At 40.0% G+C, this 25,700-nt stretch overlaps 1 protein-coding gene across 2 annotated transcripts in view; it reads left to right on the forward strand.

The window, feature by feature from the left end:
* Nucleotides 1-25,700, forward strand: part of KIF6 (kinesin family member 6) — a 477,193-nt gene that overhangs the window by 404,243 nt on the left and 47,250 nt on the right. The window lies entirely within an intron of this gene.

Raw genomic sequence — 25,700 nt, forward strand, 5'->3', positions numbered from 1 at the left:
TCCATGCAGGAATGTAAACAGTTCAATCTTAATAAGTCTCTTATGATTTCTCTTTCCTGTTTACCTCTTCATGTTCCACTTGAGTCCTGTATTTGAAAGTCAAATTTTCTATTCAGCTCTGGTCTTTTCATCAGAATGCTTGAAAGTCCTCTATTTCACTGAATGACCATTTTTTCCCCTGAAGGATTATACTCAGTTTTGCTGGGTAGGTGATTCTTGGTTGTAATCCTATCTCCTTTGCCCTCCGGAATATTATATTCCATGCCCTGCGGTCCTTTAATGTAGAAGCTGCTAAATCTTGTGTTATCCTGATTGTGTTTCCACAGTACTTGAATTGCTTCTCTCTGACAGCTTGTAATATTTTCTCCTTGACTTGGGAACTCTGGAATTTGGCTACAATATTCCTAGGAGTTTTCCTTTGGGGATCTCTTTCAGGAGGAGATCTGTGGATTCTTTCAATTTCTATTTTGCCCTCTGGTTCTATATATCAGGGCAGTTTTCCTTGATAATTTCTTGAAAGATGATGTCTAGGCTCTTTTTTGATCATGGCTTTCAGATAGTCCAATAATTTTTAAATTCTCTCTCCTGGATCTATTTTCCAGGTCAGTTGTTTTTCCAATGAGATATTTCACATTTTTTTATTTTTTCATTCTTTTGGATTTGTTTTACAGTGTCTTGATTTCTCATAAAGTCACTATCTTCCAATTGCTCTATTCTAATTTTTAAGGAAGTATTTTCTTCAGTAATCTTTTGGACTTCCTTTTCCATTTGGCCAATTTTCTTTTTAGGGCATTTTCTCCTCATTGGCTTTTTGGACCTCTTTTGCCATTTGGGTTAGGCTTTTTTTAAGGTGTTATTTTCTTCAGTATTTTTTTGGGTCTCCTTTAGCAAGCTGTTGACTTGTTTTTCATGATTTTCTTGCATCACTCTCATTTCTCTTCCCAGTTTTTCCTCTACTTCCCTTACTTGCTTCTCAAAATCCCTTTTGAGCTCTTCCAAGGCCTGGGACTGATTCATATTTTTCTTGGAGGCTTTGGATGTAGGAGCTTTGACTTTGTTGTCTTCTGGTTGTATATTTTGATCTTCTTTTCACCAAAGTAAGATAATATAGTCTGACTCTTTTTGCTGCTTGCTCATGATCCCAGCCAATTACTTGAGTTTTAAACTCTTTGTTAAGGTAAGAGTCTGCTTCCAATGTGGAGATGTACTGTCCCAAGCTTGGGGTTTGTATAGCTGTTTTCAGAGATACTTGTAGGGACCTGTAAATTTTCAGTTCTTCCAAGGTGGTATGATAAGGGGCAGGTGTTTACTCCTTTCCTGGCCTGTGACCACAAGTATTCCTTTCTGCCAACTGTGAGGAGGGTTCTCTCCACAGCCACTACAAGCTCCACCAGCCAGCGCTCCTCCTCACCCCAGCACCACTGCCAAGAACTGTGACCCAGATCCAAGCATGGGCAAAGCAAGAGATTCCTGCCTCAGCACTGGCAAAGAGATCCCTGTAATCCCTCTCTGACCAGCCACTGGATTCCAACCTCAGTCTGTCCGGCGCCCGTGCTCTGCACTTTGCGCTCTGGATCTGGCTCTGAGACCTAGCTCCTCTCTCAGAACCGCAGAAACAGACTTTTCCCACTGATCTTCTAAGTTGTCTTTGGCTTTCCTGTGTTGAGAAGTCTGGAAGCCGCCACAGCTGCCCACGATTCAGTCCTCTGAGGCCTGTTGCAGGTTTGCTGCCTGTGTGCCCATGCCGCACTGTGCTCCACTCCCAGCCTAGTGCTTTCAGATCAACCATCCAGGTTGTTTTGTGCTGGAAATTTGTTTCACTCTGTCTTTTTGTGGGTTCTGCTGCTTTAGAATTTGTTTAGAGCCATTTTTTATAGGTATTTGGAGGGGTTTGGAGGACAGCTCATGCAAGTCACTGCTTTCACTCCACCATCTTGTGGGAATTTCTTTGTAACTACTGTTTTTGCTATGTCTCTTAAGAAAAAAAGAGTCTCCTGGATGATCATTAAGAGGAAGTCTAACAGTAGGGGCTCATGAGATAATGTTTAGGAGGATAGCCACCCACAGGACTACCCCTAAAACCCTGAAAGTAGTTAACAGCTAAACCTCTGGAGACCCAAACTGCTAATTCTGGTATGAGTTCAAAAAGTCAGCCCCAAGAGGGTGTTACATGTGTACTTCATTCTGAGTTCAGCTTTGGTCCATTGCTAGCTTTGCCATTTAATACCTGCTGGATTTTGGTCAAATCCTTTCTCCTACCTGGGCCTCAGTTCCCTCATCTCTAAATGAAGAGGTGAGACTAGGTTGGCTTGTGAGGTGCCTTCCTATACTGTGTCTGTGATCCTGTGGTTTGTGCAGGCTCTTAAAGAATAGGTAGGATTCAAATGAGTGAGAAGAATGAAAATGTGCATTTCAAGTGGAAGAGAAGTATTAATAAAGGCCCCAGTCACAGGGACTATTGTGGGCCCCACAGCCAGGTATGTTACATTTTGCCCCCCTCCCCAAGGTTCTCCAGTGCCTTAAGGTGGTTAGAGAGTGTCTTGTCTCTACCAGTGGCTGAAGACCCTCACCACTTATGTTCTCCCAGTTTTAGGAATCCCCAGAATTCCAGTTTCATTTAACTACTTAACAATAAGATTAGCTTTTAAAAAAAGGAATATTTACTTCAAAGGTATAGCAAGAACAAACATAAAAGTACTCCACCCCCACCCCACCCCCCCGCCCAACACCTGGGGAGAGACATAATTTCCCCTACACTTTCTTCAGTATCTGGAAGAGAGAGAGGCATTAGGTTTACAGCTTCACTCAGTTATTATGTATCACAGTTCCCCTGAGTTCCAAGTTCCAAGTTCCCCTGGACTTACATTCCAGCACCCCAGCTTCTCTTGGCTTTCTTGTTGGGCTAAGCAGCAACATCTTGCCTGGAACCCTGGCTTCAAAGTCACCACAGCCTGAGCTTCTGGCTCCAGGGACCCCAATGATTACAATTAGAACTGAAAAGAACAAATGAAATAGGGCAAAAACCCAAGCCTGATTCTCAGGGCCACAGAACCAAAAGGGGAAGGGAGGAAGTGGACCTTCCTCCCACACCCAGCTTAGTGCACAGGACCAATACTATAAGTGAGCAAGACGCTCACTTCTGGACACAGATGGAAAGACAGACAGACAAGCTGATGGTTCCAGTCTGGTAGTTTTAAAGATTCAGCCAGTTCCACCTATGTAGCCAATGGAAAGAGGTTGCATACACCTACACGGTAGGGAAATGCGTGATGTCTTCTCCTGGCAGCTCCCACATGGATACCTCCATCTTAGGTGACCTAGGCATGCACAAAGTCCTGTTGCATATCAAAGAGGTAGGAATACATAACGAATGTTCTAGAAATCCTTAGTAGACAAATCTGACTGGAATAGAATATAGGGAATAGTAAGAGGTAATGCTAGAAAGCAGATTGGGGCTAACTTGTAGAAGGCCTTTAAAGCCAAGCTAAGGATTTAGGACTCTAGCCTATGGATTGTGGAATTACCAGAATTAAAACTAGAAAAAAGTCCATAACATGATCACAGCCCCTGCTTAATCACTAACACATTGCCCCCACTACCAATCCCTGTCCACCTTGGCACATTATTTAGATGATGGATAAACTCAATTCCTTAAAGTACCAGCTAAACATAGATCAATAATATTTAGCAACTAGCCCTCCATAAAATCACAACCAAACTGGTCAGTCACTGGCTAGTTGGTCATCCAAGTAGGCCAGGAATTGCACTAAAGGTTTTTTTTAAAACATTTGAATAACATAATGAAAGCATCTGAGTATAAATGACTACCTTCTCACCCATGCCCCACCCTCCGCCCCCCAGCATCTACAAATCCCCTAAGTAATAGTCACTTGCTTCCGCCTCCACCCCATGAGTTCTCCAGAGCAACGTCTTTTGGGAGAGAGAAAAATTCTGTTTTCACCTAACTCAAACTCATGTACTTAAAAAGATGCTGAGGCTTTCTTTTCTCACCAGCAAACAGAAAATAAGGTAACTCCAGGTAATGCAATTATATTCATCTAAAATGCTTAGCCATGCATGCTAACAATAATAATAGCATTAATATACTACCTTCTGTGTGTTAGGCACTGTGTTTTACGAATGTTATTTCATTTGAGCTTTAAAACAACTCTGGAAGGTAGGCACTATTATTATCTCAGTTTTATAGTTGAGGAAACTTAACAGGCAGACAGAGGTTGAGTGACTTGCCCAAGGTCATACATCTAGTATCTGAGGCAGGATTTGAACTCAGTCTTCCCACTTCTAGGCCTAGTGTTCTATCCACTGTGCCAGGCACCTATAATCAGAAGTTAAACTGCAATGATACTGTGACCTATTACTATTCACTTTAACTAACAAATTGTTTATTGAGTTCCAGGTGGGGAAAACAACAACAGCAAAAAAAAAAATGGAGGATTCATTTGTAAACCCAAAGAATCTATAAAATGCAGGGGGGTTAAGGCGGGAAAGACTTCAGACCAGTGAAAGATGGCTAATAGTGATAAGAGCCATATGGCCAAAGAAGGGCTTTTGCAAGAGCTGACGTGCTTAAAGGCCAGAGTCCTGAGAGAACTGAGAGTTTAGTGTTCCTGCGGTTATCAGTCTGACTTAATATTCCCCTCCAGGAGAGAGTTCTGCTTAGACAGTAGCTGCTTACCAGAAGCTGTTTCAGTGTGATCCATCCCAAATGTAGCCCCTCAAATGGTGTGTACTAAATTAACCCATGAGTCAACAAACAGGTTTGGGAATAGTCCTTTGTTCATAGTGTTGTGAATTGCCTTGTAATCCTGGAGGGACATCAACCGTCAGCGCTGAAAATGATCTCTTCTGATATTTTGCTTTCTTCAGGGTCAGAGTGAATTGCTTTTCACAATTTATGTTAAGTGGGCCGATGGAACGCCTACAGTGACCCCTTGTGGCATATATGCACCATATTCCTTGAGACAGAGCAGCTCTAATGATTTCATCTACTGATTCAATGGGTAATTCTTCCTGGCCTTCTTTAAGTGCGCTCCATAGGGTATAAAAGACAAGGATATCCATTAGTACTAGGATTTAATGCAAACTTTAGAAAAATAGAACTGAAAGGGGTCTACAGGCAGCTAGTCTGGTCTCTACTAGGACTATTCCCAGCAGTCTGCCCTAGCCCTAAAGATACTAATAGCTCACCTTTTTATAGTACTTTAAGGTATATAGAGTGCTTTCCTTAAAAACAAAACAAAACAAAAAAACATGAGGTCATTCTTGCAAGTATTATTATTCCCAATTTTATAGATTAAAAAGACTGATGTGTAGAGAGATTAAATAAATCATCCACAGTGACAAACTGAGGAATGTTGGAACTGGGACCCAAACCCAAATAAATCTTCCAGCATTTGATACAAAATCCCTTTCTCTACTATACTATGCCACTTACTCCCTCTATGAAGCAAGGAAATCAGTGAGATGTCGGAACCTTGGGAATCAGAACCTTGCCTCTACAAATGTGTCATCTGGGGCCAATCACCTTCCCCTCTTTGGGTGTCTGCACCTAAATGTATCAAATGAAGGGTCTTGGACAAATTGTTAAGTGCCCAAATTCTTTCAGTTCTAAATTCTCTTCTAACTCTAACTAACATTCTATGTCCTTTAAAAATAAAATAATGAAGGGTCATGTAAGGACTGGGCAAGATTAAGGATATTTTTCTATTCAAATAACTAACTAGTTATCTTGGCAACTAGTTACATTTTTTTCTCTTTGCTGAACAATATATCAGAGTAATTTGCAGGTATTTTTGGCTACAGAGAGCACTAGATATTTCAAATGGATTTGCAATGCAGCTAGAACAAACTACTTCCTTTTGGCAGAATGCTTCCTTGGTCCCTCTTCTTGTCCCAAAGGGGTCCACATTTTTATAAATGGTTCTGAAGGGCCATTGCTACTGAAATGGAGCCCCACCACCCACATGCATATTAACCTGCTGTTATGACTTGTCTCACCTGCCAACATAATACAGTCAGTTCAAAAATCATTCATTGAGGACTCACTGTATCCTACACACATGATGGGTTTTTGAGAAACAGACAAAAATGGAATAGTCCCTGTCCTCAAAGAAATTACACTCTACTGTGAGGAAAGCACATGAACAATATAGACCCATCAGTTCTTGATCACTGTCTCCAAAGCCAAACTGCCAGGTTTAGATGCCAAAGCTGGGAGGCAAAAGTCCTCACTACATTTCTCCTTCTCATTTGTGGTAGATTATGGCTTTTCTTCCTTCCTTCCTTTCCTTTTTTTCTGTCTTCCTTCCCTATTTCCTTTCTTCTTCCTTCCTTCTTTCTTTTTTTCTTCATTCTTTCCTTTTTCTTGCTTTCTTCCTTTTTCTTGCTTTCTGCCCTTGTTTTTCTTTCTTTCTTAATTTATTTATTGTCTCATTCTGATAATCAATCCCCAACAATCTGAGCCACCTAAGAGTGGCTGTGTGCTGTCAGCTTGTGTTTTGGTGTTGTTAGTAGCCTTCAAACACTGAGAACAAGATTCGCACTCCCTTAGCAAAGCCTCCTGTCTGTGTTTCCATGGCTTCAGGACCCCCTGGCATCCCTGAAGAAGGTCACTTTGTCTCCACTGCCATTGTTAACTATATCCTTCTCTAAAACACAGTCAGACTTCCAGACTGGTGCTTTTGTCATACTTTAGCCAGTAACTTTCAGTTGCCCGAGATCCTATTCCCAGTTACTCACAATTAGCTCCTGATTATGCATGAGTTTGGAAAGCATTCAGGCTACACTGATTAAAATGAGAGTTTTATGCCAAGTGTAAAATGCCAAAGTATAAAATCATATATTATGAAAACATCTACTGCACAACATATGCCATAGTAAAAGTGTATACTTAGGATGGTACAAAACCAAATTCTAGGCTCTTACCATCAGCTACTAGATAAGGCTCTTATATCTACTATCTTTCCCTTAAAATCAATACATGCCATCCCCCACAAGCAATTCCTTCTCAGGATGGTGTTTGGAGCCTTCCATCACTAAGCAGCTAGACATTCAAATCTCTGGTTTCTGAACTGATCTACTGTTTTACAGATAAACCACAGGGAATGAACAAGATTCCTCAACCCACCTGAACACACTTCAGTACACACTCCAGTTTAGCCAGTGGCTTTCAAGGACTCCTAAAGTGATCAGGGACTTTTTATACACTTATGCTGAAGCCCATGAGTGATATAATGAAGAAGTGTATCTTTCAGGCATCATAATTTAAGTGGAAGGGGGTGGTCATTTGATTGACTAGCTCGGACCTCCCACCACTAGAGGTAGTACATAAGCTTGGACTTCTTTTCCATCGGTAGAAATAAGCTCCAGCAATCCATGCTGCATTCATTTAGTTTTCTTCCAACCAAGGATGTACCATGCAATAGAAATGTTGTTTGCAGGTCAATATATTTCTGTGGCTCTGTGATCTCATCAATGTGAGTACCCTGTCAACTATGCAAATCACAACACATTCATTCTTTTAATCCTGAGTAACTCTTGTTCCTGTTCTCCACAAGGGTTTTGCTCAACATGCTAAGGGGCTTTTTCATGTCTAGGATGTCAGTCCAATGGATGAGCTGGCCATCTGTTATCCCTTTTTCTTGCAATGTAACCAATCTACATTATTTTCCAGTTTTATATCACTTTGATATTGGATTTTATGCTGGATTTTTGTTGTTATTTCATTGTGTGGTTTGTCCTCAGTCATTTAATGTGCTACCTTATTCATGCTCACCATGGGTCTCTCCACTGTCATTTGGTTTGACTCACAATTTTGATTCTTCAGAGATTATAGAATTCCATGATTCACAGTCACATTGTATCACCAAGTCCAGTTAACAAGTGTTTATCAAGCACTTACAATGCATCCCATACTTTGCTAAGTACTGAGAACATAAATACAAGCAAAAGAAAGACAATCCTTGCCCCCCAAGGAGCTTACATTCTAATAGGAGAAGGCAAAACATAAAAGGAATCTGAAAAGGGAAGGAAAAGGTACTCATGGTGGGGGTGGGGATGGAGGTGGAGGGGACCGTAGATAAAGTCCTGACAGCCTAGAGTGGAGCCCAGAGAGGAATAAATTTCACTGGTCTAGGTACTTTCCTTAAAATGAAGGTTCTGAGAAGAAACATCCAGTCAGAGGAAGAAGCTTCAGGGACAAAGTGTGCTTCCAGTGTGAGAAGTCTAGGAGTCGAGTAAATGTCCAGATTGAAGATGCAAATGTGGTATGGTAGAAAAGATTCAGATAGTCAGGGTAGAGCCCAGAGAGAAATGAAGACATGGCAGGCCTGGGCACTGTCCTTAAAATGAAAATTAATATAAAAGAATAGCAGTGTTAAAAATTGGTTTTTGATTCAGGAAGAAGCCTGGGGTCATTTCAAGTCCTGCCCAATTTCAGAAAGCAGCAAAGTCTCTTCTATTCAATTTCTAGTCAAATTTTAAAAATAGAATAATATCTCAAATTGACTTATTACAAAAGCTTTGTATGTTGAAATCATCCCATGGTATTCTTGAGAAGTTAAGTGAAATTGAGGAAGTTCCCCTTCCTGACAATGTGTAAACCCCTGGGTCAAACTTTTAAAAAGACATAAGCCCTCTGAATGGGCACATGTAGATGGGTTGCCACCTGCATCAATGGAGGGAAAATATATATCAATGAGGTAATCAATGATCCATTTGCATATTTAAGTAATGAATTATATAATGAATTCTTTTGTAAAGCAAAAACTGTTTTCCTAAAGCAAATGAATACTCTCAATCTATCTTGAGTGTAAATCTGAATTTTCATATGTTATGTTTGTTTACAGCAAGATACTTTGTATATGGATTATGTCCTAAGGTATCACAGATCAAACAAAAGTGATTATGTTTCATGGGAACTACATTAGTAGTAGTACTCATATTCAGTTTAGTTAAGTATATTATTAAAAAATAAATATTAATAATTCTTTATTACCCTGTCTCTCCCAGAGGCCATTTTATTGGCCCAGCTACTTCAAAAGTGAGCCTCTTTTATTGAAAATCACTTTGTAATCCCATTTTCCCACCCTTTCCCCCATGACATCCTCCTTGGACTCCTGGCTTCCTGTCCTCTTTACTCCATCCTCCACACAGCTGCCAAAATAATTTTCCTAAAGCGAAAGTCCAACCGCGGTACACCTCTGTTTAAGAAACTTCAGCAACTCCATGTTGCTTCTAGGACAGAACACAGACTCCTTTAAGTAAGAGAATAATTAGAGCCCTTCAGGGTGTCACTCCACCTTGCCGTTCCAGATTTATCAGTATTACTCCCCTTGGCTCCCTTTGCTACTTGTTGTTCCATAAACTTAGTATTCCATCTCCTGCTTCTCTCCTTTGCCTTAGTACAGGCTCTTTGCCATGCCTGGAATGGGCTTCTTTCTTGCCTTTGCCCCTTAAAATCCTGAGTTCTCTTGGATGCTCAGTTAGGTGCCATCCCCTTCAGGAAGGTCTTCCCTGAAGCCATTAGTGCTCTCTTCCTTGTCCTCACTTTATCATGTATTTATCATGTATCATGACTTACCTATTCACATGAGCTAGCCTCCCTGTAGAAGGTAAGCTGCCCTCCAGGCTAGAACAATTTTCCCTTCTGTATCTGTGTCCACAGCATGTAGCAGGTGTTTAAATGCTTGCTGGATTGCTTTGGATTGAATGGGATCCTTTATTCCATGCACATGTTCTTCTAACAATGCAAATGATGGCTCCTCTGTATTCTTTGCTACTACTCTTGCCTATATCTTCCTAGAAATCCTCCATAGATAACATACCCAGTGTACTGGAAGCTTTGTTCTTTTACTGTGCTGAACAATGTACTATTCAGACTGTCAATTGCTGTCCTTCATTCTCAATAAATAACAGGTAACCTTTTCCCTCATACATCGGCTCCACGATGTCTTTTTGTGCCTTCTAATTGGTCTCCTTACCACATCTATCCTTTCTCCACTCTATCCTAAACATAGCTGCCAAAGTGATTTTCCTAAATTGCAAGTCTAACCATGTCATTCCCCTACTCAGTAAATTGCAGGAATTCCTTATTGTCTCTAGGACCAAATAAAAGCCCTTCACAACCTGGCCTCCACTTCTTTTTTCAATATATTACTCTGTCCTCCACAGTAGAGCCAGACTGGCCTTCTTACTGTTCTTCCCATCTCTGTGTCTTTGTGCTGGCTATACCTTTGCCTGGAATGCTCTTCTTCCTCACATCCACCTTTGAGAATCCCTTGTTTCCTTCAAAACTCTACTCAAGTGCCACTCTTTATATGAAGACTTTCCTGAACCTCCTCTCTCCCCCACAAAAAAAAATTACCTTATTTATTTCGTATATATCTGTGCATATTTATGTAGATGTTGTCTCCCCAGATAGAATGTAAACTCCTCAAGGGCAAGGACTCTTATCTTTGTATCCCTAGCACTTAGCTCTGTGCCTGCCATACAGCAAGTGCATAATGAATATTTGCTGATTAATATTGATTAATGCTGAGTCTTAAGCATGTCATTATTAGTGATATACTGTAACCTATTTATACCTCCCATATGTCTTTCCATTTTTTTTTAGGTTGCAATTTATCTTCTTCGAAGGTCATGGTACCCCCTATAACATGGTATGACACACAACATCACAGAGAGAATATTAGGCTCATTGAAAACATTCTGCAGTTTCCCAAATTCATTACAGTTCTGTCTCTTCATCCTACTCAGTTCCAGGCCCAACCCACTATCCATTTGCTGTTGTTGTAGTAGGATCTTGGATCATAGATATAGAGGAATTAATTAATTGTTATTTATTAAGTGCTTACTACGTGCAAAATCCTGAGCTAAACTTGGAGATAGAAACAGAAAAGTGGAAGCTGCCTGTCTTCAGGGTGCTCACCTGCCAATGGGGCAGATAATACACACAGGAGGTTTCAGCAGCAAGTCAGATGGAAAGTTCTCATGGATTTTAGGGTGCAGTGGCAAAGCAAGTGGTAGGCATCTTCTTTAATGCAGTTTCCACTGATAAAAGCATATCTGTTCCAATGTCAAACTATTTGACTAGTGCTGAGAACTTTGTCGTCAAAGATTCGTTTCTGGATCATCAGTGGCTGTGATTGCCAAGGAGGCAGGGTCTCCAAGACTTCAGCAGAAGCAGTTGCCAGGCTCATCTCCATGATGTTTGAGGGGAGGATACAAAGTGTGGTCTGGAAGCAGGACCATAGTGAGGGTGGGGCAGGAATTACCTTTCCCAATACTCTCAAGTTTAGGGTTCTGGGCTGTCTTCATGAGGGTCTGAGGCGAGGTCTGATACTTTGACTCATTTGGAATATGCCTTCTGGTCTCTCAGGGTGCCTCAGGACTGGCTTGCTTACCCTATCAGGAACAGGAACTTCAAGAGTCATCTAATCCAACCCCTCATATTATAGGAAGTGGAGTCACAGATTTAGAGAGGAAGGGGCCAGTGTTCTACTCAACCCCCTCATTTTACCAGTGAAGAAATATGGGCCCAAATCTGTCAAGTGACTTGCCTTAGGTTGCACAGATAATGAGTAGCAAAGCTGAGATTTGAGCCCAAATGTAGCACTTTATCCAATATACCACAATGCATCTCAAAAAAAACAAAACAGTTATTCCTTCCACATCTTGGGCGGTTAGGGATGTGGCACCCCCACGATCTGGAAAATCCACATAAAAATCTTTGGCCCTCCCTTCATACCAGAGAAGTCTAATTTTTTTTTCTTTTTCTTTTGTAGGGTATTTATATGGAAAGTAGTACCTAACTGTAAAATTTGGGTTAAGTATTTAATCATAGGCTTTATGTAAATCAGTGTTAAGTAAAAATACTTTTTCTGTATTGTCTGCTGGCCTTTGCATGTGATCTGCAGCTTCCGCAAAACTCCCAAAAAATTTCCATTTAATTTCTTAAACCTAATATAATATCAAAATCATGATGAGGAAAATTTCGATGTGGAAGTGATAACTGTATATTTACACACATATTTTTATTTTATATTTATGCGTGTGTTTGTGTGTGTGTATATGTGTGTATGTGTATAAAACATACTTTTGTAAGTCTCTATATAAACTAATTTGATAAACTGCCCTTCTGAACACACAACTGATGAAACAAGCATTTATTAAGAACCTAGTATATGTAACAGGCTCTGTGCTGGGATTAAAAAAATAATCTCTGCCCTAGAGATAGCTTGCCTATTATCAAACTGGTAGAGACAATATCTCCTTATATAAGTAGATGAAAAACAGATATAAGATAATTGGAACGGAGACAGGGGGAGGAGGAGAGCACTAACAGCTGAGAGAATTAAAAAAAAGGCTTTCAACTGAATGCTTTCATCTAGGCCAAGGGAACTTAACATGGGGTCTGTAAACTTTTAAAAAATTATTATTTTGATAACTGTATTTCATTATAATTGGTTTCCTTCATAATTCTATGTATTTTATTTTATGCATTTAAAAACATTATTCTGGGAAGGAGTTCATAGAACTCATCAGACTGCCAAAGGACACTAGGCACCATGAATTTTTCATCCACTTTGTTTTTCTCATGTTGCGTTTTAAATGTGGATGGTTAGCTCAATCTCTTTTATATTACAATGGACTTTTTCTGAAAGGGTTTTGTAATGTTCCATGGCTCAATACAGTTTTTACAATCCCATCTGCTAATCTGAAGACCCTTGGCATCAAGAGAAAGCCTTTTGTTTGAATCTTTTATGCTGTCCTTTTCTGTGACACTGGCAAATACCTTTGGTGAATATATATGTGTGTATATATATACATATATTATATATATATATATATATATACATATATATATATATATGTGTGTGTGTGCATATGTGTGTGTGTTTGTGTGTGTGTGTATATATATGTGTATATATATGTGTGTGTATGTATATATGTGTACATATATGTATATATATGTATATATATGTATATATGTATATATACATATATATGTATATATATACATATATATGTATATATACATATATATGTATATATATATATATATATATATATATGTATATATATCCCTCTTTGATGGCTCAATTAGTGCAGCAGATCATCGTACAAAGTTCTGTTTCTGCATCAGTCATGGAATCTCCAATGGTTCTGTGGTAGGCAAAAGAGATACCTTGCCTGAAGGGAGCCTTCAAGGTTGAGTTTGATGTACTGAGTTAAATGTGTTCTTGAAATCAGTACATGAACATAGTAACACCTAATAATCTTTTCAGTCATTTGTATGACTATAAAGATCTGTGCCACTATAAAAAATCACCAGTAAAAGCCTTTTCATGTTTTTGTCTAGGATGTCTTTGATGTATTCACAGACCAGGCGTACAGAGCTTTTATAGGGATGAAAGAGCTTGTAACTGTGTCCATAGTTGCTAATGTTTTAATGGTCATCTTTTTAGGATAAATGCCTCTTTGCCATTCTTTGGATTCTTTCCCTCTTTCAGATATATTGAGAATAAGTAAATACCTAGGTGCTTTTATCATTGGTAATAGTAATATTATGTTTTTGTTATAATGCTATGTGAAATGTAATCCCAGTTCTATCCCTAACTCATCTTAATTCTCCTCACTAGCTTAGCTTCTATCCAGGATCGTTTTGCTTACATGTGTAAATAGAAAATTGACCAAAGTATGATTCTCTCCTCCAGATGTACCATACAATAGTAACTTCTTTTGCATCACCATTCACTTGCAAATGGAAAATAATCATTCATAATGGAGCACATGTACTTGCATTGTATTTTGTGGTATATGTGAATAGCAGGCAGACTTTTCCAAAAAGACTAAAAAGAAAAAACACAGCATCCTTAAGGAATCTTAGTCTATTTCTTAAAAATCCTCCAAAAAATTCACTTTTAAACTAACCAAAGAGCATCAGCTAAGCTCCATTAACCAACGTTAAATTGGAGCAAGGCATTGTCATAAGAGTAGCGCTCTCTAAAATTCATTATGAGAACAACCCATCTGGCTCACACAGCATAATCAAAATGTAATAAGAGTTTTAGAGGCATACAAGTATAGCAATATAAACTCTGAACTTAGTCTCCTGTCTTACACATGCACAACTCTGATTCATCAGAGCTCAGCTTGGCCATGTCCCCCACCTCAGGGTTCTAGGAATATTGTCAAGGGGCTGAGGTGTTACTTCTAACTCTGTCAACTCAAGCACCCAATATATGGTGTTCTCCCCAATATCATTCATCATTTACAGTTAGTATTTCCCCTCCATCATTGATTAGAGTCCCAATATAATCTAAACCAGTTAATATTAATTGGCTTTTACCAGGGGATTTTTACTGAAAAGATATTGAACAAACAGTACAGTTTTCATCTAAACCAGTTAGTGTTAGTTGACTTTTACAAGGGAGAGTTTCCTGAAAAGATATCAAAAGGCCAAAAGTACAGCATCTCTACCCTACCACCAAACCAGGACACATTCTCCCCTCTACCACCTGGGTCTCAAACTTATATGTGGTTGCTACAAAGCAATCTCCCACAAAGTTCCCATCCAAATGCAGCATGGCTGGTGTAGTATGAAGAGAGGAAAGGGTCATGCTTCCTTGCAGGACCTGTTGGGTTAGATTCGTTGCTGGGCTTGACCAAGCAGGTTGCTCCTCAGGGATGGCTCCATCCCAGGCTTGGCCACTGATAGCTTCTCCACACATCTAATATCTCACAAGGTCCTGTAACAAAAGCAAAGAATATACAAGCAGGAAGTAGCCCCACACCAGACAAAGACTTGCCTAGGAGGCCATGCATCATGGTAGGGAAAGACCAGTGCCTTCCTCCCTTCCAAACCGGTTCTCTAGCCTCATAGAGTTATCTTCATACCTCAGGGTCAGCAGGAGGGGAAGAGAACACATTTCTCTATTGGGCCATTTCTTATACATTTTCAGTTCCAACTTAGTAACCAACCCAAAGCCCTATTTTTCACCACACAGTGAGCGGACCAGACACAGCTACATGCTCTGAAATAGAGAGCCAAGGCCGTCCACTGGACTTCAGTATGGATTTCCGGAAGCAAGTTCTCCAAGGCGCCACATGGGTCTCCACTTGCTCCCAGGACTGAGCCCTCCTTGGCCAATCCCTCTGTTACGTATTTATGCCAATGTTTATCTAAGTAGTCTATGAAACTTGTACAAAAGAATCATCTTTTATCTGTAAAAGACTAAAAGAGACTTAGTTACTCAGTGTACTTAAATGCATGACCCCTCGAGTTGGACCCTTGATGCTCCATTTGAGGTAGAGGGAGTTGTCCATGGTTACACACAGAGAGCTGGGACTGGAACCCAAGATGTCCATCTAGTTTCTAGATCAGCACTCTTTCCCCTACAGCACATTGACCTAGAAATATAGATGGGAGTGCTGTGGCACCTAAATGTGATTAAATAAAGGGCAGAGCTATGAATACATTTGAGGCTTTCAGGAAAACCGTGGCTTTCGAAAGAGGACAGATTTAAAGCCAAAGAAGAAAAGAGAGGCTGGGAGTATGGAAAAGCTGGAAGACAGGCACATGGACCCTACAGCTGTGAGCCCAGGAAAGAAGGCACCAAGTTCATGGAGATTCTAGGGGCAAAATCCAGGCCAGCTACTATGCCAGGATTGGGGTGACTGTAAAGCATGCATCTATATGAAGCTAATGTGAGCAATGAGTTTATCCCTCCACTAAAAGTCATCCACTCATAATCTCATTGAGCCAGGCATAGAGTGACCTTGGGTTCTCAAAGGCCATGTCAGCAGCCTAGCCACTCCTGTTGGGCCTAATAAGATAAAAAGGCTTTCATTGCAAGCTAGGAATATACCATGTGCCTGCCACCATCCGAGATCAGGCTAGCTGAGTGCAATGAGGCTCATCACCACAAGTTTGGCTTCTGGATGATGAAATTTTGGCCACAACTCATGGGACCATCTCCTCAGGCATAAAGTGAACTGGGATATGTCATGGGGTACTCACAGATGAAATCTTGGGTCCCTGAAATATTGAAACACATGGTCTATTCCTTCTTCACCTCTCCCCAGCTCGCCACTTACTGTAGTAAAGTTATTTTGGTCCTCTAATCCCCTGACCATATGTGGGCTCCCTTGTAAAGAATATAGAGGGAAAGACAAATGTGCCAGAGAATGTCTGTGATGTTCAGGGCCAAGATCTTTGGGGGAGAAATAATGGAGGAAAAGGTGTCTCAGCTCTACCACTTCCTAGCAATTTAACCTCAGGTAAGTAGCTTCCTTTCTCTGGCCTCAGTTTCCTCATCTGTAAAATGAGGGGGATAACCTTGATATGGGGCTCTTAGTCTGGGATCTGTGAGCTTGTGGTTTTTTTTTAATATTTCAATAATTATATTTCTATATAATAGTCTTCCTTTGTAATTTTGTATGTTTTATTTTATGCATTTAAGAACATTATTCTAAAGAGGCATCTCTAGGCTTCACTAAACTTCCAAGGGGGTCCACAACACAAAAACCATTAGGAACTCCTTGGCCTGGATGCTCTCCAAGGTCTTTTTCTCGGCTCTAGCATTCTGTGTTTCTGGTTTCTTTTCTGGTGACAACAGAAAGAGTAAGGAGCCTTCTGTTTGGGGACTGCCCAGGGTTATGCTTAGTCACAGTGTGTATCTGGATCTTGTGTGTGTTTTGCAAGGCTGATACAAATAAATCCCTTTTGCAAAATTCACCTCTTCTCCTGGAAAGAACATTCAGGTTTTGTGTACAGTTATGGACGTGAGGGAGCCTGGAGTAATTATCAGTCACAAGCATGTGTTGGAGTGGCCATCCGCCACATCCCTAGGTCTGAGCATGCCACGGGCAGCAAAGGTGTAACACAAAATCCACACCGAGATGAATGGGGGCTCAGAGCACCAGTCAGAGTGCGATTACTAGAGCTGACAATAAATTTCAGCCATTAAGCAGGAAATGGTCTGACTGGGAAGCCAAAATCTTTGCCTCCAAGCTGCTGACCGTTGTGGTAATTGAGCTACTGGCATCATAAATCTTCTCAAGAAGAGATACTAGGACTCCTCAAACAAGGTAAGGTTGAGTGATGGATAGTTCTAGGAGACAGTTTAGCCCTAAGGAAGTCCAGAGTGGGTGTTTAGCGAATGAATCATTAGTTGGGTAGCCAAGGAGACCAAACGGAATGCCTCACTGCTCATGATGCACTGTCTGCAGTGTCAGAACAGTGTAACTCATTGCCCCTCTCCCTCATTCCTGATAATAGTTCTCAGGGCTTGTGGGGTTACATAGCCCTTATTCTGGGGGACACAGAGCCCCCATTTGGCTTCTGTACATCATTTAGAGTCTAAATGTGCATTTCCTCAACTCCTAGAGCACTGACAGGCGAGGAGAAGCTAACCCTTTCTTAAGTGTGTGCTGGCTGGACCCAGTTCAGGGAATGGACGGCAGCCAAATCTCTAAGCAGCTGCAGTACGGTGAGCTGGGCTACAAAAGTCATCGTCCAAGAGGGGAAGAACATAAATAGAAGCCCCCTGAAATTTGGTGGAGCTGAGCCAGAATCATCTGAGGAGACCCAGGGCAAACAAGGCAGGTGTGGGCAAGGAGTCGTCGGTGCACTAACAGTGAATGAAAAGGCAATGAGTGTGTATGAAGAGAAGCTCTGGGGCCGAACCTAAAGTCTGAGATACAAACAGCACTGAAGAGCTCTGCTGATGGGGATTGCAGCAACTAACTAACCCAGCCCATCAACCAAAATGTTCCTCATGTTCCAGCGCTGGAGAAAGAAACCTTTCATGCATTTGTTTTAGCCTCAGCCATCTATCACTGGAGGAGTTATCAGCTACCGGTACAAGGGCAATCCAGCAGCATCCCACATCATATCATAGGCACCACAGACACTACCACCCCCTTCACTACAGGGGAGCCACATGAGTGAGACTTGCGCTGAGCAGATTTATGAAGTAGATGAAGTGTATCTTTGGTGCCTCCTCCTCCAGCCCCTTTCCGTCATGAGGATGCTCCCTCTCTTTCTAGGGGTCCATGGTTTCTCCCCTTCTCCCTATCACAACCTTTAGCTACCTGTAAAGAGCTAAACATGTTACCTCTCCCCAGAAGTATTTGTACTTAACAGGAATTAAAACTTTAAGACAGAAAGATTACACTCTAACCATATTTCAGGGCTCAGCAGGCTATGGGGAAAGGATTTGGGGGCATCGAGTCCTTCACCTTGAAAGCAGACCCTAAAAGGATACAAGTTTATCTACCTTGGTGTCCAGCACCTGAGTGCCTGCAGCTGGCCTCTGGGGTGAGAAGCTGTCACCTCTTGTCTAACAAGATGCTCTGTTACTAAAGCATAAGGCGAAATCTGCAGGGTCAGGCTGGGCTTGTACTTCTCCTGGACTTACAGTTTCTGTTAGTATTTTCAGTACTCCCTCCGTGTGACCTTCAGAAACACTGCAGAAATGAAATACTTTTTTCCTTCTTGATTTTGATTAAACTGGTGCCTGCTACCCCCGCAGATTAACAGTGAGAACTGACAAGCCAGGCAGGGTCATCACTACCCCTGCTCTTCCGGCCAAAATCCCATCGTGGAATAGAGGGCTCCCTCCCTTCACCTCTTGACAGGGTGACGCAGAGTTTGTGTTCTTGGCTGAAGTCCTGGTAATGAGAGAACCTGCATGTTGCAAATGCCCTTTGGTTCTGTTCTCTCTTTTGTGCTTCCTCTCTGTTTTCCTCTATTCCATTTGCCTCTCTAGTTCTTACTTCCATTCAAAGGAGGCTGCCAACTACGACATTATCAGAATTAGAAATAGGCTGCCTTCCCAACAGATGTGTAATGCATTTAACAAGGACAGACAAACATTTGCTTTAGTTACCAAAGTGAGCTATATTTTAGGGACGAACATCAGACTTTCACTCCTGATAACCAAGACTTCCAATGTGTGTGTGTGTGTGTGTGTGTGTGTGTGTGTGTGTGTGTGTGTGTGTGTGTTTAAAACCAGTAAGTTTTTAATTTTTTTCCCTTTATTTTTCCCATACTTCTAGCCTTGAAATCTTTATTAGGTTAGAATGGCTCTTTGATTGAGTTATAGAACCAATCAATCAATCAGAGGTACAAATGAGATATGAATAAATTTTAGGCATCTCTATTGAATCAATTAATCAAAGGCATAAACTAGGTGTGAACAACCTAGTTAATCATTTTGGAAGGAGTGAAGTGCTTCCAGACACTGAATGATAGGATGAAATGTATTGAGATGGGGTGAAAAAATTAGGCATACCTTTCTGCTTGTGTTTATCAGAGGAGATTCCATCAGAAGCTTTCCAGCAAATGCATTTGGAGTCAAGTTTCCAGAATGCTTTCTGATGGCAGGAAGGGGAGAAGGTTGCAGTGAGCCGAGAGGAAGTGTCACACTCCCCCTCTTCTTCCTCCGCTGACCATGTGCAGAGACTGAATCAGTAATATACAATGAATTTGAGCAGGAGCTGAATGAGAACAAACTAGACATGTAGAAAGAAGTGCAGCTTCAGGATTATATGAAAGCCATAACCCTCAGAGACCCACAGGGAGCAGCATATGCCTCAGGGGGATGAGGTATGCACAAAGGAAGAAAAAGACTTCCATCCAGTCACGAGTTGAGTTATTCTTTTGCTACATGTGCTTTTTTTTTTTTTAGTTTAAGAATGTGTCTCAGACTTTTGGGGGGAATGTTTTTATTAGCTTTACAACCTCAATAAAATTTGTTTTTAGAAGCTAATTCACTCTGGCTGGCTAGTTGATAACTGATAATCAATGAAGAACACAACGATAGGGGCTCGTGAGAGATGATACTAGAAGTCACAAATCTTCAGGATTACCCTTAGAACCTAAAACTGGGAAGTGGTCAGCTGCCCTTTGGAAACCCAACCTTCCAGTGTGAGTAGGGGCTGGGAGAATGAGGCAGGAGGGAAGGCTATATGTTATTATGAATTTGGTAAACATGAACAAGCATGAACATTTCCATATTTGAAGAGCAGACAAAAAGGACTATATACATGAAATCATGAATCTCTACTACATATAGCTTGGATTTTTTCTAAATCTTGATTTGTTTCAAGTTTAACATCATAGTTCCAATATTAGCCTGCTTGTCCTTGTCCCCTGATAAAGTTTATCCCCTGCCCAATCAAAAACCTCACCCTTGTAACAACTATAATAAAATAAAATAAAGCTATATACTGGCACTGTCTGAAAATGGATGTCTCATTCTGCTTCTCTATTCCATCAACTCTCTATCAAAATATGGGTTGTAGACTTCATCATCAATCTTTTGGAGTCTTAAAGTCTTTCATGGTTGACATAGTCATTGTAGAAATGTTTACCTGGTTTTGCTCACTTCACTCTCCATCAGTTCATACAAATTTTCCTAGATTTCTCTGAAACTGCCCATCTTATCATTTTTATGGCACAATAATATTCTGTTGCATTTATATATCATAATTCGTACAGCCATTCCTCAGTTGATGAGCATATAATCTATTTCCAATTTTTTTTGCTACAACAAAAAGATCTGACTTAAAATTTTTTGTAAATAAAGTGCCTTTTTTGACCTCTGTGAGGAATATGCCTAGGAGTGGTATCATTGTATCAAGGGTATGCACAATGTAATGACTGTAGTCACTATATATATAGTTCCAAATTGAGAAGTTCCAAATTACTTTCCACATTAGATCAATTCATAGCTTCATCAATCATACATTAGTGTGCCTGCACTCCCACAGTACCTAACTCAGCTCTACAGGATTTCAGGGTGTTTTAACAATATTCTGCCCCTCTCTGACTGTGGCCCCTTCACCTCAGCTTTTCACATGGCAGCCACTTAGGCATGTGGATACTCACCTGGGCCTCCACAACATGTCTCTTTCAAAAACCTAAGCAATTTCTCCTGTGTCTAGCTCCAGCTGTTTCTGTTACAGTGAAGGCTTCTGGAAAGAAGCTGAGCCTGTGACTAACCAGAGATATCCCACTGACTCTTTCTGAGACTATGGGTCTCAATATAGTTTCCTGCTATTTTTTTTTTTTTACAAAAGACGTGTTAAAGGGAAGAGAAAGTGAAGAAAGTGGGGTTAGAGCTTCTCACTTTTATTTGGAGGATTTTATTCTGTAAGCTGGTTTCTAGTCCCAGCCTTGCAACTTTCTAGCTGTCTGACTTTAGGCAATTCACTAAGTATCTCTGAATCTCCTTTCTTCTTCTGTAAAATAACTAAAGCCTTCCCTGCCTACTGATTAGAGTTGTTAGGAGGACCAAGTGCTCAACCCCTATCTCCTCCATTAAGACTTCTCAGGAGTCATCTCTTTCTTCTATGAACTACCATTGTGTTTTGTTTCTTTCTTTTTGTACATTTTCACCTTAGACCATATTGTTATTTATGTATGCACATACATACTGAACTGTAAGCCCCATGAGGGCAGCAACCAGCTCATATTCTTCTTTGAGGCTTCGTCAACACCCAGCCTTGAACAAAGTAGACACTAAACCAGTATCTGTCAACTACTTGCATGAATGGATTTTTAAAATGGCACCACATTATACAAATATGGGACATCATTATTAGTCATTTTTGAAGTGCTGTGAGCTCTTTGGCGGGAAAGAATTCTATGCATGAAAACCCTGTCGTTATCAGTATGATGTTAGGAAGTTTCCTTCAGCCTATTATATACATACTCTCATGTGCACCTATTTATTTCAATGCATCTGTGATCTCACTGACATGGGAACTTCCTCCAATGTTACAGACTCACTACGATCTCCTTTTCCATTATCTTTGACTGCTTTGTCATTATTAGGATGCTGCAAGGCTTCTTATGTCCACTGGGAAGCAGCTGAGGTACAGTAGAAAGAGCACTCACTTTGTATTCCAAGGACTTTGGGTTCAAATCCTGTCTCTGAAGCTGTCTTGGACAAGTCACAGCCTCCTTAGACCTCTGTGTTGGATAAAAGGGTTGGACTTGATAGTTTCTGAGGTCCCTCCAGCTTTACATCTAGAATCTCTTATGATCCTATGGGTCCGTCTTGTTGCCCTTTAGGTGACTTGCAAATTTGACTCCTCAGAGATTGTGATTTATAGCCCATAATCATCATGAGAACAACTTTCAATGTGGATGTTGCCTCTAAAGTGTACAGATTGCAGTCCATCCATATTTTTTTATCTTGTGTGATCCTGGTCTATGTCCTCCCATAATTTACTGTTAGGAGTCTCCCTCTACTATTATTGACATTGTGTAGATAGATACCAATGAAGCAAATAGGATGTTCATCTTTTTATTATTCTCTCTCTCTCTCTCTCTCTCTCTCTCTCTCTCTCTCTCTCTCTCTCTCTCTCTCTCTGTCTCTCTCTCAACCTCTTCTATAACTCTGCAACACTTTATTGGTAATGTGTTACATAACCTATTCACACCCACTATGCGCCTCTCTATTACTCTTTGGTTGACCAACAACTTTAATTCTTTAGAGACTAGTATTTTGTGACCTAAGCATCATTGGAAGAAAATTGGTGTCAAAAGAATTGGCCTTTGTTTTTAAGGAGCTTGGAGTTATTAAGTGTACTATGAAATTTCCCAAAGGCAGTCCAGTCCACCAGCCTTTCCTGTGTATGTATTGTCTTAAAAAGGTTTGTAGCGAGAACCAGGCATATGCATCAGTAATAATTAGCGTTCTCTTGGTTGCCTTTCTTTTTTGCAAAATAATAGGGTCCAAGATTTTTCCCAAGCATTTTGTATTCTCCCCCATTTCAGATACTTTGACAATTAAGAATCTTTGATACCCTCAAAGTTGTCACATCTGTTTATACTTGGTCTAGTCCAAGTTATTTCAAGTTTAATATCATAGTTCCAATATTAGCCAGGCATTTTTTTTTGGTTTTCTTTTGTGGAATTTCTACTTCTTCATGCAGTACTTTAGAGACTGTAAGGTTATGTGGTAGCTTTACTGTTATTAAAGGAGAAAAGAATTTATTAGATAATGAAACATCCTCATTGAAATATATTAGGTGCAAAAAAAAAAGTACAGACAAATGTAAACAAACTTTGAAGCCTAGTGTTTAATGAACCCCAAAAGCCCAAATAATGGGGTAAGAACTCACACTATTTAACAAAACTGCTGGCAGAAATTAGATTTAGACCATCAGTTCACACCATATGCCAAGATAAATTTAATGACTTACACATAAAAGGTCACATCAAAAACAAATGAGAGAAGCAGGGAAGAAATTACCTTTCACAGCTATGGATAGAAGGAAAATTCAGGAACAAATGAAGGCTAGAGAAGATTACAGAAGATAAAATGGACAATTTTGATTATGTAAAATTGAAAAAATTTTGCACAAACAAAACTAATGCAGTTAAAATTAAAAAGAAAAGTATTAGCTGGTGGGGAGAAGAAATCTTTGCATGAAGCTTCTCTGAAAAAGTCTTATTTTTGAGATATATAGTAAATTGATTTAAATTTATAAGAATAAGAACTATTCCCCAATTGATACATGATCAAAGGATATAAATCTAATAGAGTAGTATTGTACCATAAAAATGATAAAAAAAAAAAGAATAGTTTCAAAGAAACCTGGGGAGAATTATAAGAGCTTACATAGAGTGAAGTAAGCAGAATCAGGAAAATAATTTATACAACAACAAGTATTGTAAAGATGAACAGTTTTGAAAGACTTAAGAATGCTGATCAACTCAGTGACCAACCACAATTACAGAGAACCAATGATGAAGCATGCTGCCTGCCTCCTGATAGAGAGGTGATGTACTCAAGATATAGAATGAGACATAATTTTTTTAGACATGGTCATTGAGGGAATTTGTTGTGGTTGACTGGGCATATTTGTTATGTGGTTTTATTTTTTTCTTTTTCAATGTGGTAAAGATAAGAGAGGGAGAAAATTAGGCCTTGTTAATTAAAAAGAGAAATGTTCAAAAGTAAGCATAGTGGGACCTTGTATTCCCTACGTCTTTGTTAATTGTTTTGGATGTGCTTTGCTGTGTAATTTTTTTAGTGGAAAATTAAATAATCTCTAAGAAAGTCAAGAAAACTGCTCTACTTTTGGCAGAGGGAAATCTCAGCAGATGTCCAGATGATGGAAGTCTCCATCACCACTATAGCATATCTCCATACTATGCTTATGATCTATTTCCCAAATTCTTTACTATTTCCTCTTTCTATTTAGGTGGCGTATAATATACTTCTTTGATAATACCGCACTGGTATTATCCTGCTACTGGGGGAGGCTGAGACCAATGGTTTGCTTGAGTTTAGGAGTCCCGAGCTACACTACAGCTAAAGTCAATTCAGCGTCCACACTAAGTCCAGCACAAATATGGTGAGCCTCCAGTAGCAGAGGGCCACCCAGGATGCCTAATGAGGAGAAAGCTGGCCTAGATCAGAAAAACCAAACTGGCTAAAGTCTCTGTACCAATCAGAATTAGGATCAGGTTTTGAGTAGCCACTGTACTTCCGACCTGGGTGAGTGAAGGAGACCGAGTCTCAACAACAATAACAAGATATCATTTTTGTTTCTTTACCCAAATGATATCCACCATATTTTTTCCCTCTAGTTCCTGTACTTCCTTCCATGAGTATCTTTTTAAAATACACAATGCTACTCTGTCCTCTCTGTAAACTTTCTTTTTCCAAAGCCATATTCCAAGTATAAGTCCCATCCTACCAAGTTGCAGTGACACCTATAATGTCAAATTTTCCTCCTTATATGATGAGCTCTAGCTTCCTAGAGGAAGCTATTCTGTGTATTGTATACAGACATCTGAAATCATAGGTTTTATTACTGATTCCCTTTTTAGATCCTTTCTCTTGTGAGTTTCTAGGAATTTCTACTCCTATTCTTCTTACATGGTAGTTACTCCCTATGGTATTAAGCTTGGTGAATATATGTAGGCAGTTTCTTCTCTTCCTCTTTCCATTATAAAGAAACTTGATTTGATTTGCAGTTTGCAAAAAAAAACTCTTAAGAAATTTTTTTACCAGTTCTTGTGAAATGTACTCTATTCCTGGCCCAGAGCCTGTCATTACAATATTGTAAACTGTGGTCCAGAAATCAAGTTCTGATCTAAAAATGAGCACCCTGACCACAATCCCATGGAGACTTCTTTAGCCTATGTGCGGTATTGAAGAAAAGTAGAGGATAACAAGTATGATTCTTGGGCTAGAAAATGAAACTTTTGAGGAAAACATAAGGGAACAGGGTTATTTTGCAAAAAGATAAGGAATAATTTAATACTGAGCCATAACTACTAAATAAGGTAATTGTTATGAGGCTCAGTTGCCTAACTGCCATCTCATCCATGAATGTTTATTTCTCTGATCCTCCTACTCAGAAGCAATCCTTTTCTCTCCTGACCTACTATAGTATTCCTAACTTGTTCCAACAACAACAACAGTAATAATCACTGGCATCTATGTGTTTGCAAAGCACTTACCCTACATTCTCATCTGGTCCTCAAAACAGTTCTTTTAAATAGGTGCTATTCCTCCATTTTATAGATGAGAAAATTGAGGCTTAGATTTAAGTGGCTTGCCTAGGGTCATACACTATTAAGTGTTTGGGACAGGCTTTAAACACAAGTCTTCATGATTCCAAGTTCAACACTCCATTATGCCATGGTA

The sequence above is a fragment of the Phascolarctos cinereus genome, unplaced genomic scaffold (genome assembly GCF_003287225.1).
Source record: "Phascolarctos cinereus isolate Bilbo 61053 unplaced genomic scaffold, phaCin_HiC Scaffold_5;HRSCAF=322, whole genome shotgun sequence".
Taxonomy (NCBI): Eukaryota; Metazoa; Chordata; class Mammalia; order Diprotodontia; family Phascolarctidae; genus Phascolarctos; species Phascolarctos cinereus.